Raw genomic sequence first — 14,151 nt, forward strand, 5'->3', positions numbered from 1 at the left:
GCGTCCGCCGGGCGGTCAACACTAAGTAACGGCTAACGTTCCGCCGAAAATGATAACGCGTTTGAAAGAAGCTCCTTTAGACGCTTAGGACATTGATTCGTGCGTTCAAAGAGTGTTTTGGGTGCGTATTTCACCAGTTCCATTTTTAGGGTAATAGTAGGAACGAAAGAACATTTACAACGGCGTGAAGAAGTGCTAGAGCAAAGTGGTGGAACTGGAAAGTAAGGGTAGAACTTATTTGTCCGTGCTGCTGTTCATATATTCAGAGGACAGCTCCAAAACCACAAAGGGGACCAAAACCAAACCATGTTCATTCCACTCTAATCTTTGAGCGGTACGACTTGATTTTGAAAAGCCGTTGGAAGCCCTGTTTCACGCCGGTCATTCTCGGGCTCTCGACGCCCGCCGCCTGCTGTTATCAGCAGCGGCCAGTACCGTTCACGAAGATTGCGAGCGCGCAGGCCCAGAAACTCTGTTTGCTGTTCATATATTTTGCCTCACTAGTCGATTGTGAAAAATGATTGACGCCTCCAGGAAGACATGGGATGGCTTTTTTTTATTTTTGACCTCATTTCGATCGACTTTGCTGAACATTAAGGGGAAATCTTGCCGGTCCCGGCATGGGGCCTGGTGGGTAAAACACTAGGGGCATATCATAATTATCGGTTAAGGACTGAAGAGAACTTTCGTCTCAGCACGGGGTGCCTACCGGCTGCGTTCTGACGATATGAAAGTGGGGTCACCTGGTCGCTCGGGAGGCCTTTAACACGAGCTCGGGTGTGGGTCAGTTTGATCCCCAAGTGTCTTTCCGGAATGGTTTCCGAACGGCGCGTCGTAAGCGCGCCACATTTTGCATGGCTTTAGATAATTATGTAGCGGATCGTTTGGTACAAGAAATAGATGTACCTTTGATGTCGTTTACATACGGCATGTCAAAGTCAGGCCATGGATTCAGCGGTCGATTGCTTAGGTTATCGTTCAGTCTAATGCAACAACAGAGTGTTAGACAAAGCCATACATCTCTGAGATACTTTCTTAGGCAACACAACAATTGAATAAACAAGTTGCATTGGTCCAGGGTCAGAGATAAAGGTCTTACTAAGGTCTAAACCAATCTGCTTTATTACTCTAGGGCATGCTGTATGGGATAGTTTTTGGTGATCATTTCGAATTTATTGATGACAACGAATTTATTGGTAACCGCATCATACATCATCCGTGGCTCTCTCAAAGGTCAGAATAGTTCACTGATCTAAAGGGATCCAGATCTACATTTTCTTTTAGGGGCATATTGTCTAGCGTAGTCTTTGTCGCTTATTCAAATACAAAACTCGAAGTAGTCCTGTATGATTTGGGTTACCATGACCTTCGAACGATCAGAAAAGGTCACTGACCCTAGATGAACATGTGAAATTTCGTTTTATAGCAGGTGTCGAGGTACTGAGGGCACTTTGGACACGAACCTGGAGTTTGACCTTGTCTGACCTTATTTGACCCGAAACTCATAACCTAGAATCTAAAACTTTGACCCGAGCGAGTTCTCATGCAGACCAGCACACCCTGTGAATTTGAGAACCCTGTAAATTCTCTAGCTCTCCTAGTTTCTGAGATCTCAGAGAGAGCCAAATTAACCCCCACTCGAGCGAAGGGTATCCAACCGGTCACCCGTGCGTGTGTTAAAGTAAAACGTCATACATTGGTTTCCTTTCAGACTCAGGAATCCCTCTAACCCGGGCATTCAATCCCGGGTCGAGACAGAGGCCCCAATTAACGCAAAAAAACCGTATCGCCGCAGAGCGTCCAATAATTAGCACAGATACTGCCGTTTGGATCAATGGGCCCCTGTCTCACCTGGGGTGGGGGGTCTCCCGTTTAATATTGGGGTCCTTGGCGAACATGGGGCCCTTCCACTGTAGCATTGTGGAACGTCATCTTATGTTCTCAAATCCCAATCATTGCCAGAGGCCCCGGCCCCCGGGAGAGGCTCTTGGCGTTCGGGATTGCGTCCCTGTCCCTGTTCAGGAAATATGTAGGTGGCGCCGCTAGCGCTACCTATTCTTGTCATTGCTATTTTTGCCGCTTGGGGCGTGAGCGTAGCGCGATACTCCTTGGTGCAACTGTTTTCTATGTTCGATACGTGATGAGCTTACTTTTTCGCGAACGATTTCATTTATGATGCTTTCTCATCAGTGCGAGGCGATGTTTTTTGGCGGTCTATTTGATGTGTTTTCATCCTGTTTATTTAGCGCTGTCAAGTAAGATTATCCCACACCCTTGCTGGCGGCTGGCTAGTTGTTTTAAGTCAAAATGCGCTGACTATATATTTAGGATGGTGTAACAGTCATTACATGACTACGGCTCACTCTAACAGCTTCGAAGCCGCCATTTTGGTGTTGCTGCTTCATTGCACGTAAAACCTGAAATGAATGAGAAACAATACTAATAACCCGAAAATACATACGACCTGGTATAATGACCAGTACATGTAATGACCTGAAATAATAATAACGTAACAGTTTAAGTCAGTACAGTTACTCACTCCTTGCGGCGCGTCCCTGGCACATCGTGGTCTGGTCACATTCTGAGCGGCGCCACAAGGACCGCTTGCCTTCAAACGTCCCGCGGCGCCAGGAACGCTATCACGAGCGCCAGCTCTCGCCACCATTTCGCGCCACGAACAGCGCCCTTTATGCTCTGCGCCGTCTATTACTGAAGCGATGTCGCCCTACAATGACGCCCCCCCCCCCCCCCCCCTGTAAATTGGTTGCATTTTTACACAACACAAAGTCTAAACGCAATGCAATATACAACGTGCAGCACTAACACGCCAGTATATCCACCGCGCAGTGTCCGATGCCACGAAAACCCGACCAGCGAGAGCCAGGCCGCGAACTCGACCGCCACTTAGCCAGGAGCCACGCAGCCGGCCGACGAGCACATGATACACATTCAGGCGCCGAGAAGGCGGCGGCCGCGCACCGCCCGGGCGCGCACCGTCAGGCGCCACGAAGCCGGCAGCCGCCTGTTAGGCGCCATGGCCGCCCAGCATGCCCGCGAAGCGTCACTGCCCCCCAGCACGCCCGCGAGGCGATGACTTCCTCGCTGCAGCAGGGCCGCCCCGCCCACACTGGGCACTCTGAAGATGAATCGGGTCCTTTTACGGGAGAAGCCGAACCAGTTTTTGCATGGGACGGTCATACGTCTCGTCCCTGGTGCGAACAGTGACCTTCCAGACGAGTCCGTCGCCGGAAGGGTGCGCCTTGACGACACGCCCCAGAGGCCACCGGCAGCAGGGACAGTCGTCCTCGATGACGAGCACGACGCTGTCTGGTACAATGTTCTCGAGCTTCGTCGTCCATTTCCTCCTCTCCTGGGGGCTCGGGAGGAAATCCGAGCGCCATCGCCGCCAGAACTGGTCTGCGAGGTACTGGACTCGTCGCCAGCGCCGACGGCAGTAGATGTCACCTCTCTGAAAGACACCAGACGGAGACAAAACTATGCTACATTCCTTTGTTAGAAGGCTTATGGGAGAGATTGGTTGAGGGCCATCAGGAGTCATGTAAAATGAAGTGAGCGGCCTGCTGTTACCCATTGCCTCAACTTCACTCAGAAGGGTTCGCAAGAGCTCATCGCCCAATCAGGCTTGGCGGCATTCTTCAGTGAGACCGCCCGATACAGCCTGGACGGAGCGGACCGTTCTTTTTAACCTCATCGTGTTTCTCGCTCTCGTGAAGAGAACGAGTCAGAAATGATGTCAAAAATGATGGACAGTGCCACCACAGATCGTTGCTCACGAGGTCTTCTGCCTTCACTCCTCGAGAAGCGAGATCTGCCGGGTTTTCCTCCGTCACAAAATGTCTCCACTGACTGAGTTCGGTATGGTCACGTATCTGCTGCACGCGGTTTGCCCCCTAGACGTGGAATCGCATTGCTTCGTTCTATATGTGCCCCAGTACTTTCTTGCTATCTGTCCAAAATAGTTATTTTACGTTCGACAATCTCAGCTCATCTTGAAGAAAACGACTGATCTTCACGGAGAGCACAACAGCTGTCAACTTGAGCTTCTGTATAGTAATCGACCTGGTCAGTGTCACATGAGACTTACTCATCACCAGTGAACAATTCACCAGCCCGGTCCTGTCCAGTAGCTACACTGGTAGCTACTTAGGAAGCTACACTGGTACTACGTTCCTCAGGTAGCTGCACTGTCCGTAGCTGACTGAGCTGGCATCAGGAAGATGATGCGATGCAGTTGTCATTCCGTTCTGCAGCCCATCTTGCACGAAGCATCGTGGAACGCTGACGTTCTTCAACGCTGTCATGCTTGCCGTCCACTCCCCCCATACTCTTGCCACGTGGCATGGGCTCGTCCAGGCCAAGGCCCTCGCGGCGCCACTCTCTCAGGAACAGCTTGCGCTTCAGAACGAAAGGAGAGACCAGGCCCGGCGGGTCTAACACCGAACTCACCACCGACAAGATGCCCCTCCTGTTCATTTGCTTGGCACCCGGCTTCACCTGGATGGAGAACATGTCATTTTCTGTGTTTCACTCCACTCCCAATGTCCGTTGAACCAATGTACGAATGGCTGTTGGAACCAATACCCAAACTCTGCAGTCCTGCATAGCGACTCTCTGTTGGGACAGACTCCACAACATCAATGTTGCTCGAGATGATCTTGTGAACTTTAAATCTTCCACGTTCACATAGCCTTCTGGTTATACCAATCAAGCTTACCCCTGTATACACATCTTGAAGAGATGCGAGGCCGTCGTCGATATAAAAGCCCTTTTCATGCGGTCGGCAGCTTCCATTTCGCTCCTATCATGATGTTGACGTGGCGTGATAGTTGACGGCTACTACATAGCCGTCAACTGGAGCTGTCAGCACAAACATTGCGCATGCGGGTGAAGATGCTGCATCAAAAAGGTGAGGCTTCATCCTGTGCTCACTTGGATGCTTGCCCAGGTCGCCGTCCTTCCACCACAGGAAGCGGAGGAGGTTACGATCTCTGGCGTCCATGAACACCTGGTTGAATATAACCTCCAAGTCACAGGAGATCGCCACAGGCTGCTTACGGAAACAATACAGGATTCCGGTGAGGCTGTTCGTCATGTTGGGGCCCAGCAAGAGGTAGCTGGTCAACACATGGCCTGCGAACTCGGCACTGCAGTCGGAAACGACACAGCTCTTGTTGGCCTTCTGCGGGCGATAAACTGCGTGGTGAGGGATGTAACACACCCTGCCGTTGTCGAGCTTCAGTTCGTCACTAGAGACCTCCTCTGCGTACCCCTTTGCCGCAGTCGTTTCCATGAATTCAGTGTAGTCTCGGCGATAGGACTCATTTCTCACGAGTTTCGGCTTCGGCCCTTTCAGTCGTTGCATTGCCACAGTCTTGTTGTTTGGCAAGAATACCTTGTCACTCTTCAGTGGAAGCGACATCTCATAATGCTATTTTACCGTTGCCAGATTCCCTCCGACATCTTCTTTACGAACTGCTGGTCATGGATCGACAAGCCCGTCTTGTTCTCGCGTCTAGTTTCCTGAAAATCTGACTCAAGCAGTTGCATCGCTCCCAGTGGACTGACCTCACGTACCTGAGACTTAAAGGCGAATTGACAACATTTTTGGTGCCCCTAATCTGTGTCCACCAGATGACACATTCCTTCGGCTCCGCTGCTTCCAAAGAGGCATCCAACGATGCCCCATCCCAAAGGTGTCCTGACAGCCCAGGGTTCGTCGTCTTCTCCACAAACAACCTCCAGGGGCTTAATAGCACGCGAGCAGTTAGTGCCCAGGAGCAGGGCCACTGGGGCATTTTGGGAAAACACTGGCATCTTGTCAGCTATCCTACCTACCAAGTGCTCCCACTTCAGGGCTGTCTCTCTTTTGGGTATACTTCTGTTGGAGCATGGGATCTCCGGACAAGTATACGCGGATGGCAGCTTGATGACATCCGCTGTCAGTGGCTGAATCAGCAGACCTCCAGTTGCTTCGCTGACAATGGCGGACTTGCCTGTCATGGTGCTCAGCTCCAGCTTCGCTGCTCTATCTTCAACATTCAGAGTTTCACAGGCTGACTTGGACACAAAAGATGCATCTGACTGAAAATCAATTAGGGCGTACACTAGCAGTTGATGTTCAGGATTGTTGGTGTGACTCAGCAGTACAGACAGAACCAGTGAGTGAGTGCAGCTCTCTCCCTCAGTGCCTACCGTGGAGCCCGAGGGGAAGGACGCAGCCTAAGGCGCACTGTCAGTCATCCTCTGTCCTCCGTCTGTGTGCGTCTCCAGTTTTCTCAGAAATGATTCACCAAGCAGCACTGTGGCATGCCATATGCCACATTCATCACACTTGGCCTTTGAACGACATTTCCTCCCCCTGTGTCCTCTCCTCAGGCAGCCTCTACACAGGCCCAGCCGGTTCACTACGTTGCTGCGGTCACCAGCAGTCATCCTCTTAAATTTGTCATAGCCCTTGATTCCATGTTGTTTTTGACACAACACACAAATGGGGACTCTTTTTGTAACCTTTGCTTTAGACGAGGACATGAAAGTTCTGGCCTTGCCTTGTGTCATCCTCTGTGGAGCAGTCTGCTTCTCTTCATCTGTAGAAACATCCACTGGTCCACAGCCTATCCTTGCTTCGACACTGACAAAACCTCTCTTTTTCATCTGTCCACCATGTACTTTGGCGACTTCCTCACCATCATCTGGATCTCCAGATAGTCATCCAAAATTCCTAGATGCTGAAGAGAACTTGCTGCTGCGGCTTGGCAGTGCTTCAGGAAGTCAGCAAAATATCTGAGAGCACGCCCATCTCCACTTCTGGCCAGTCTGTTATCTTCATGCGATAAGCATTTGACACAACAAAGTCATTTCCAAACCTGTCCATCAATCTTTCTTTTGCCTGCCAGTACGCTTCATCTGTTCTCAAGTGTAGCAGACCCAGGATAGCTGTCTGAGCCTCACCTGCAGTGTACTTCCCTTCTGAACAGCTTAGAAACCTTTACCCTTCTCAGTAGCTCAAAGCTCTCTTCCCTTCCCGGACAATGATTTTTGTTCTTCACTCAGCTTGGAAAAATAGGACTATTTGGCACAGATAAGCAGAAGCTTACTCGTTCTAACAAATAATATGATCAACAGTTAAGCGTGGGTTGTGGAAGAAATGACAAGATCAGGTAAGTTAGTTGGAATAAACGCATGGAGTCTCCCGCCACCACTGTCAGACCAAATAAAATGTCCCAAATCAGCGAAAATATCTACAGAACTAATCCTGTACCATCACTGAGAAGTAACAAACTCACGTCTACATTACTACCAAGGGACTGAGTCTTAACTCCGGCTGACATTTAAGGCCCCGGTTCTGCGGGTTGGGGTCCTTAATGTGACAGAGGCCTTGCGACTTTCAATCGGACCTTTAATCGTCGGTCCCAAGGAGCCTTTCGGCCCTCGGCGAACACTGCTCCTGGCCGACTAGAGGGCGCCTTGCCAGCACATGGTCCCATGCTAGGAGTCGTCAGCGTCTGACAGGCATAGGGGGCCACTATTGCGTCAGACTGCTGACCAATGCAAATCAAGGGCTCCGGCTTTTTCCCTGCTGGGGAAATGAGTCCTCACGCCATATTGACACAATGCCGACTTTGCGTTACTGGTGATGTCTGACCGACGTAAAGCCCCTTATCGACTCAGGGGACCTCCGATCGGCGTAAAAGGCCCTTTAACGGTCCAAAAGTCCTGGTCATTTAAGGGCTCGGTCATGCCGATCAGCGCCTTGGAATACAACCTGCAACCACCCCTTCAGGCCCTCAAAACGGCCCCTAGGGGGAAGCACGTGCTCCCTGGGTCCCCTGCCAGTGATCTGAGGGTCGGATCTGTCCTATCTCCATCCTCGCCCCTGTTATCTCCGGAACCAACTGCCGGATCACAAAACACAAACGCCGTTTAAAGCTGAGGTTAGCTCAGGATCAACCTGAAGGTCAAAATTTAAAACAACAGGTGTTAGCATTGTAATCCATGCCCCAGACTAATTTTGTGTCATGATTGTATGCAGCGGAAGGGCTCATTCGTATGAGTCTGATCATTCTGGGTCGACATGGTGCCAAGGTCTGTCCACCACCAAACGCATATATTGCACCCTTCAAAAGCTATATGTCTGCAAAGAATGAATATATTTGCATGATACTTGCTTTGGATGCTTTGTATCAGCCGATCGACCGGCCTGCCCGCCAGCCTCTGACACCGAGCTGCCGACCGATCTGCACGCCAGCCTCTGACCGAGCTGCCGACCGGTCTGCCCGCTCGCTTCTGACCGAGCTGCCCCCCGGCCTGCCTGCCAGCCTCTGACACCGAGCTGCCGACCGGTCTGCACGCCAGCCTCTGATCGAGCTGCCGACCGGTCTGCCCGTCAGGCTCTGACCGAGCTGCCGACCGGTCTGCCCGTTCGCTTTTGACCGAGCTGCCGACCGGTCTGCCCGCCAGCCTCTGACTGAGCTGCCGACCGGTCTGCCCGCCAGCTTCTGACCGAGCTGCCGACCAGTCTGTCCGCCAGCTTCTGACCGAGCTGCCGACAGGCCTGCACGCCAGCTTCTGACTGAGCTGCCGACCAGTCCGCCCGCCAGCTTCTGACCGAGCTGCTGCCAGTGAGCTGCTACCTACTCGCTGATTACACTGCTGTTGATGCGAGCCTCCCACGAGAGAGCGCCTGCGGGGTGTACCATCATGAACGCGATGGGCAAGCTGCCTGAGGCATCGGGTTTTGAGCTGGTGCATCAGGCTGTGTTGTGGGACTCCGTATCGAGTCATGCGACATATACATAAAAATCACATTGATGGTGATCTAAGGCCAGTAAGTTGGTTTAGGCAGCTTAAAATGGACTGGTTTTAAATGCATGTGATTGCCTTTTACAACCCACGACGTCAAAGTGGCAAGAGCTTGTTCCGACTAAATCAGTATTGGACGGATATTTCGAGGCCGCCCGGTCTCGCTGTTTCTTTAATGCTGGCAAACTGTCAACCCGAACAGGCCGAGCCGCTCTGGCGTACTGCGACACACTGGCGTGCGACGATGCTAGCAAACATGATCGCGCATACTGGTAAAAAGTCTTGCGCCTAGCTCCCGAGATTTCTTTTTGGCATCCGGGTTCAACCAGTTCCTAGTTCCTGTTACCGTAACCAGGAAAACCCAGCCACCAGTGTGCAATCAAGTTGGAGATCCCGCGAGAACAGGATGCAACACTGAATTGATCTTTGGGGAACAGATAAAAAGGATTAAGCTCGAAACTAAGCCGTCAGATTCGGTAAGAATCAAGACCCGGGATAAAGTATGTAGAGGGGGTTCAGCAAGAACCAAGACCCAGCTTGAAATTGTGCTGATAGATCCAGCAAGAGCAAATGTTTAGCCAAGAATATGGCCAGAGATCCCGCAAAAACCCAAAGCTAGCCTGAAAATACAGCGGGGACCCAGCAACAACTAAGATGCGGCGTATAGTCACAGGCATCAATGATTACTGTAGTATCAACTGGAAGTAATGTTAGAAACCAATACATATTCACTTAATAAGCTTGCGTTGTGCACTGTGCGCATGCAAATCTTTAAGAACATACGGAAGACATATTTTGAATTTTGGCATATTTTACCTGACAGGATGTTGTTATATCAATGAAATCAATAACATATTATTACGCAATTAAACCAATCTTAACCCGAGCTGGTTTTACGAATGAGCCAGTGACAAACAGGAGTCGGGATCAAGCGGTTCGTGAGTAAATTATTTGACACCAGAAATGTGGGCGAGGTGTTTATGAGGTACTAATGGGATCAAAGAACTGTGTTGAGTTGTGGGAAAACTCAGTCAGAACCAGGAGCTGGGGCCAGGTGTTTGCAAAATAGCCAATGGAATCCAAGAACCAGGAACTAGTCATAATCAAAGAACCAGTCGAAACCAGGGAGGCTTCGTTTCGATGAGCGAAAGTGGGAGTCAGACACCAACATTGACACCCAGGCATGTGTCTTCTGGTAACAGATCCGTAAGGAAAATCGGAATTCAACTGGAGTGGCAATGTCAAATGTGACATTTCATGAACCAAGTGAGCGAAACGAGACCATGATTAAGGCTGTGATCCAGGTTCAGTTAGTTCTCAAATAAGTAGTTTATTACAGTTCAGTATGCCTTGCCGATACTAGGCAAATCATAAGCAATCATGTCTATTAGAATGTTAAGCAGATTTATTATTGGTCGACATCGTACTGAATACTTCCTGTCTATGTGTTTCCTGCTGCTGATTCCGAAGAAGAGTAGCCCAACCTCGACAAATTACCAGAATTTCAAATGTTACAGCTTTTGCGATTTATCTTGTGCTGTAACACCATAAAACATTGCACTGGTAGTGCAGCACTAGGTGGTTGTGTCCTTATGATAGTCTGCATGGGCCAGAACTTTTCAGAATGTAGGCAATAAGTTGGCAGAACACTGGTAAGAAATGTATACCAAGCAAGGATGAAGAAAATCAGGCTATATTTTACCTTCATGTGTTGCGACTATTTTTCAGATACAGGGTGCTCTAATTTAAGTTGAATTTCGAGAGAACATTGTGCATGGAGAACAGAACTGTGAGAACTGTGAGAGAACTGTGTGAGAATTGTGCACAGAGAACACTGTGCAGCAATTACAATGTATTGCATGTTGCGTGCACCAATAACTTTTCGAACACGCATATAAACTTTGATTCCATTGATGCCCTGACATGTCATATAATTACACACCCACGCTTCCCTGCTGGACCCATGCACTTGGCGTCGATATTACAACTCATAATTTGCATTCGCCCCAGCGCTTCACTGCACTATGCATCAGCACAGTTCAACCGATGTGGAAAGCGTAACATTTGCCTCATTTTCCTGTTCATTCTTGCATTTTTTTTTTTTTGTTTCCTGAATACTCATCACGCCATGCTCCTCGTACCATGTGCAGATACTAATTATATCACGGTGATTTGACTTGCCGCGTCAGATTGACCGTCAAAAAATGATCAGCCTATTGCATGAAATCATCCGTTCTGAACATCAACATTTACGCATAAAATGTTCTAGTCAATATAGCATCTTAGGTTATAGGTGTATGCACGTTTACAATGATCTCTTTTCCACCTCAGAATCCTAGAATATGGTGAACACAGACCAAAGTGCACCACCATTGACCCTTAATGTTTGAACACACCAAAGCAACGCAGAATCAGGGGTGTATTGCCATGACAACCGGGGTTTAGCCTTGTGACGACACGACTTCCTCTGACCATATAAAGCACGAGCATTATGTCCAAATTCGCGGCTGCTCCTAAAGCCTAAAGTTTGTGGAGAAGTTTTGTGAAGAACCTCCTGAAGCTTTTGGAGACCGGAGCGTTCTGCTTTATTGTTTCTATAGCCTTGGCTGTGCCTATATTTCTACAAACGATTTCGTGGCTGTCGGCTTTTAAGACTCAGCATTTGACTTTAGTACGATCCTGTCCACCTTGACAAAATTAAAGGTGCAATCGTGGGAACGGTGCGTGAATACGGCATTCCATTTTGTGTGGTGATGTCATGAAACAAAGTGAACAGTTTGCAGCTTATAACAATCCATTGATGTTGTGTGGTTATTCTGAACAAAAACGGAACTCTTTTTTTCTATGTACAAACTGTATAACTGAACACAGAGCATCTTTCAAACAAACGTCATGATGAAGTGGAAAAAATGACAGTGACGATTACTGCAATGACGGTATAATTGGATTCGGAACCCGATTTGATGAAAGCCAAAAAAATCAAGTTAAGCAATGCCAGCAATAGCAATGTTAAGCAATGCCAATGGTCAATCTGACCCCCCCCCCCCAGGAATTTTTCCAGAATAATTTCTTAACGGCGAGGCCTGGTCGTGCCAAGCTTTGCATAGCTGTAGAGTTCAATTGCAGATGATTTATGTACAAAATTAGGCGTACCTTGCAAGGTTGCTGATCCATGGCGCGTCAAAGTCAGAGATGGCTGTCAGCGAAGAGTATCTGTAAAAAAATCGCTCGACGTAATGTAGAAACGGAGTGTTAGACGAAGACATTTATATTTGAGATAGCTTCGTAGGCTTAGAATTACAACACAGTTTATTGACCAAGGGCAAGGCATAGAGGTCAGACCGAGGTCAAAACTAATCCGCTTTTTGCCCAAGAACTTGGTTTTTGGAGAAGTTTCTGAAGCTAACTTCATATTTATTGATGACAGGGGCCGCAGCAGAAATGTTCCATGAATTTTTGAAAAATCCAAGTAGGTCGCTTGCCTAAAATGACCCGGGTCAACATTTTGTTTAAGGAGCATCCCGCCTAGCGTGATCTCTGATGCTTATTTGAATGGAAAATTATGAGCAATTTTGTATGTATGTGGTCACCTTAACCTTATACGAGTCATACCAGGTCACTGAGCTTAATCGAACACCTCTGACCTTACAATAGGTATCTAACTTCACGGCGGTTACATGAGGAGGTCGGGGCACTGCACACACCAATCTGTAGTTGGACTTTGTTTGATCTTATTTCACCCCAATGTCATAACCCAGGAGGCTCAAATTTCAACATAAATAAAATCACATAGAGGCCAGACCACCCTAAGAATAATGTGTGTCTAGCCATCTTAGCTTTTGAGATCCCAGGGATCAAATGACATACACTTGCACACACGCACACACACACCCACACCCACACCCACCCACACCCACACCCACACCCACCCACCCACACCCACACCCACACGCACACGCACACACACCCGCACCCACACCCACACCCACACCCACACCCACCCACCCACACCCACACCCACACCCACACCCACACCCACACCCACACCACACACACACACACACACACACACACACACACACACACACACACACACACACACACACACACAGAATATCCAATCCAAAGCATTTACCCAATGTCCAAAGCACTTACATAATGTCCAATTTAAACCGAGGGGATTGAAAATGAATTACCCAGGTCAGCTTCAAGGAAAATAAGCACATGTAATGTGTACATAGCCGGCGTACAGGTATGCATAGTTGATTAGTCCAGAAGTTTCTAAAATCATCAAAGGAGAAAACAACATCAGGCTGAGATCATCGCATGCATAAAGGTCACGGTAAAACAGCAAATTGCGCAATGCCAGCCGTCTGGAGGCCTGTAACGAAATGCAAACCAAAACCTTAACTCTGAAGAACGACGATCCGCATTTGGCAACGGTTGTCAGCCGATCCACCGTCTTACGCGCGCGACACAGCCGACCGGCGGAGTAACCCAAGTAACCCAAGCCCCAATGTCCGGTCTTCCGTGGGTCCCGTCATCCGCCTCTGGGTGACAAGGGTCAACCGTCGACGCCGCCGGCCACGATCCAGCCAGCAGCGGCGAAAGAAAACACACATCTTTGCGCACGGACGCAGTCGCTGTGAGCGTGAAACCAGGTGCGTATGCGAGCATGGGTTCTCTCCCGATGCACTGTGTGTGTGTGTGTGTGTGTGTGTGTGTGTGTGTGTGTGTGTGTGTGTGTGTGTGTGTGTGTGTGTGTGTGTGTGTGTGTGTGTGTGTGTGTGTGTGTGTGTGTGTGTGTGTGTGTGTGTGTGTGTGCGCATGTGGTGTGTGTATGTTGTGTGTGTGTGTGCATGTGGTGTGTGTGTGCCTGTGTGTGTGTGTGTGTGCATGTGGTGTGCGTGTGCATGTGGTGTGCGTGTGCATGTGGTGTGCGTGTGCATGCAGTGTGTGTATGCATGTGGTGTGTGGACAGGGTGTGTGTTACCTCAAATGGGGAGCACCTTGACGTGGGGGGCTTGTGTCTATGCATAACAGCCAACTAGGCGTGCCCAGTCAGGCATGAAATATCTCAAAATTGAACATTAACTGGATACCGTGATTTCTCTGCTGATGGCTTCTTCCATGGGATGATGGGGATGGCGGGCTTGTGGTCGCAAAGCGGTTTTAGCGCCCCTGATCGCCTCCAGACCAGCCCGTGCTATATCATGCGCTATCCCGCATGCAAAGTGATCAGTGATCAGTGATCATACTAAAACAAGAGCTAGGCCGTTTGAAACGTACCCGCCTGGACACGCCTCCCGCTGGGCACCCCAGGTGCGGCGC

This window comes from Pollicipes pollicipes, unplaced genomic scaffold (genome assembly GCF_011947565.3).
Source record: "Pollicipes pollicipes isolate AB1234 unplaced genomic scaffold, Ppol_2.1 Scaffold_4295;HRSCAF=5057_pilon_pilon_pilon, whole genome shotgun sequence".
NCBI classification, from domain to species: Eukaryota; Metazoa; Arthropoda; class Thecostraca; order Pollicipedomorpha; family Pollicipedidae; genus Pollicipes; species Pollicipes pollicipes.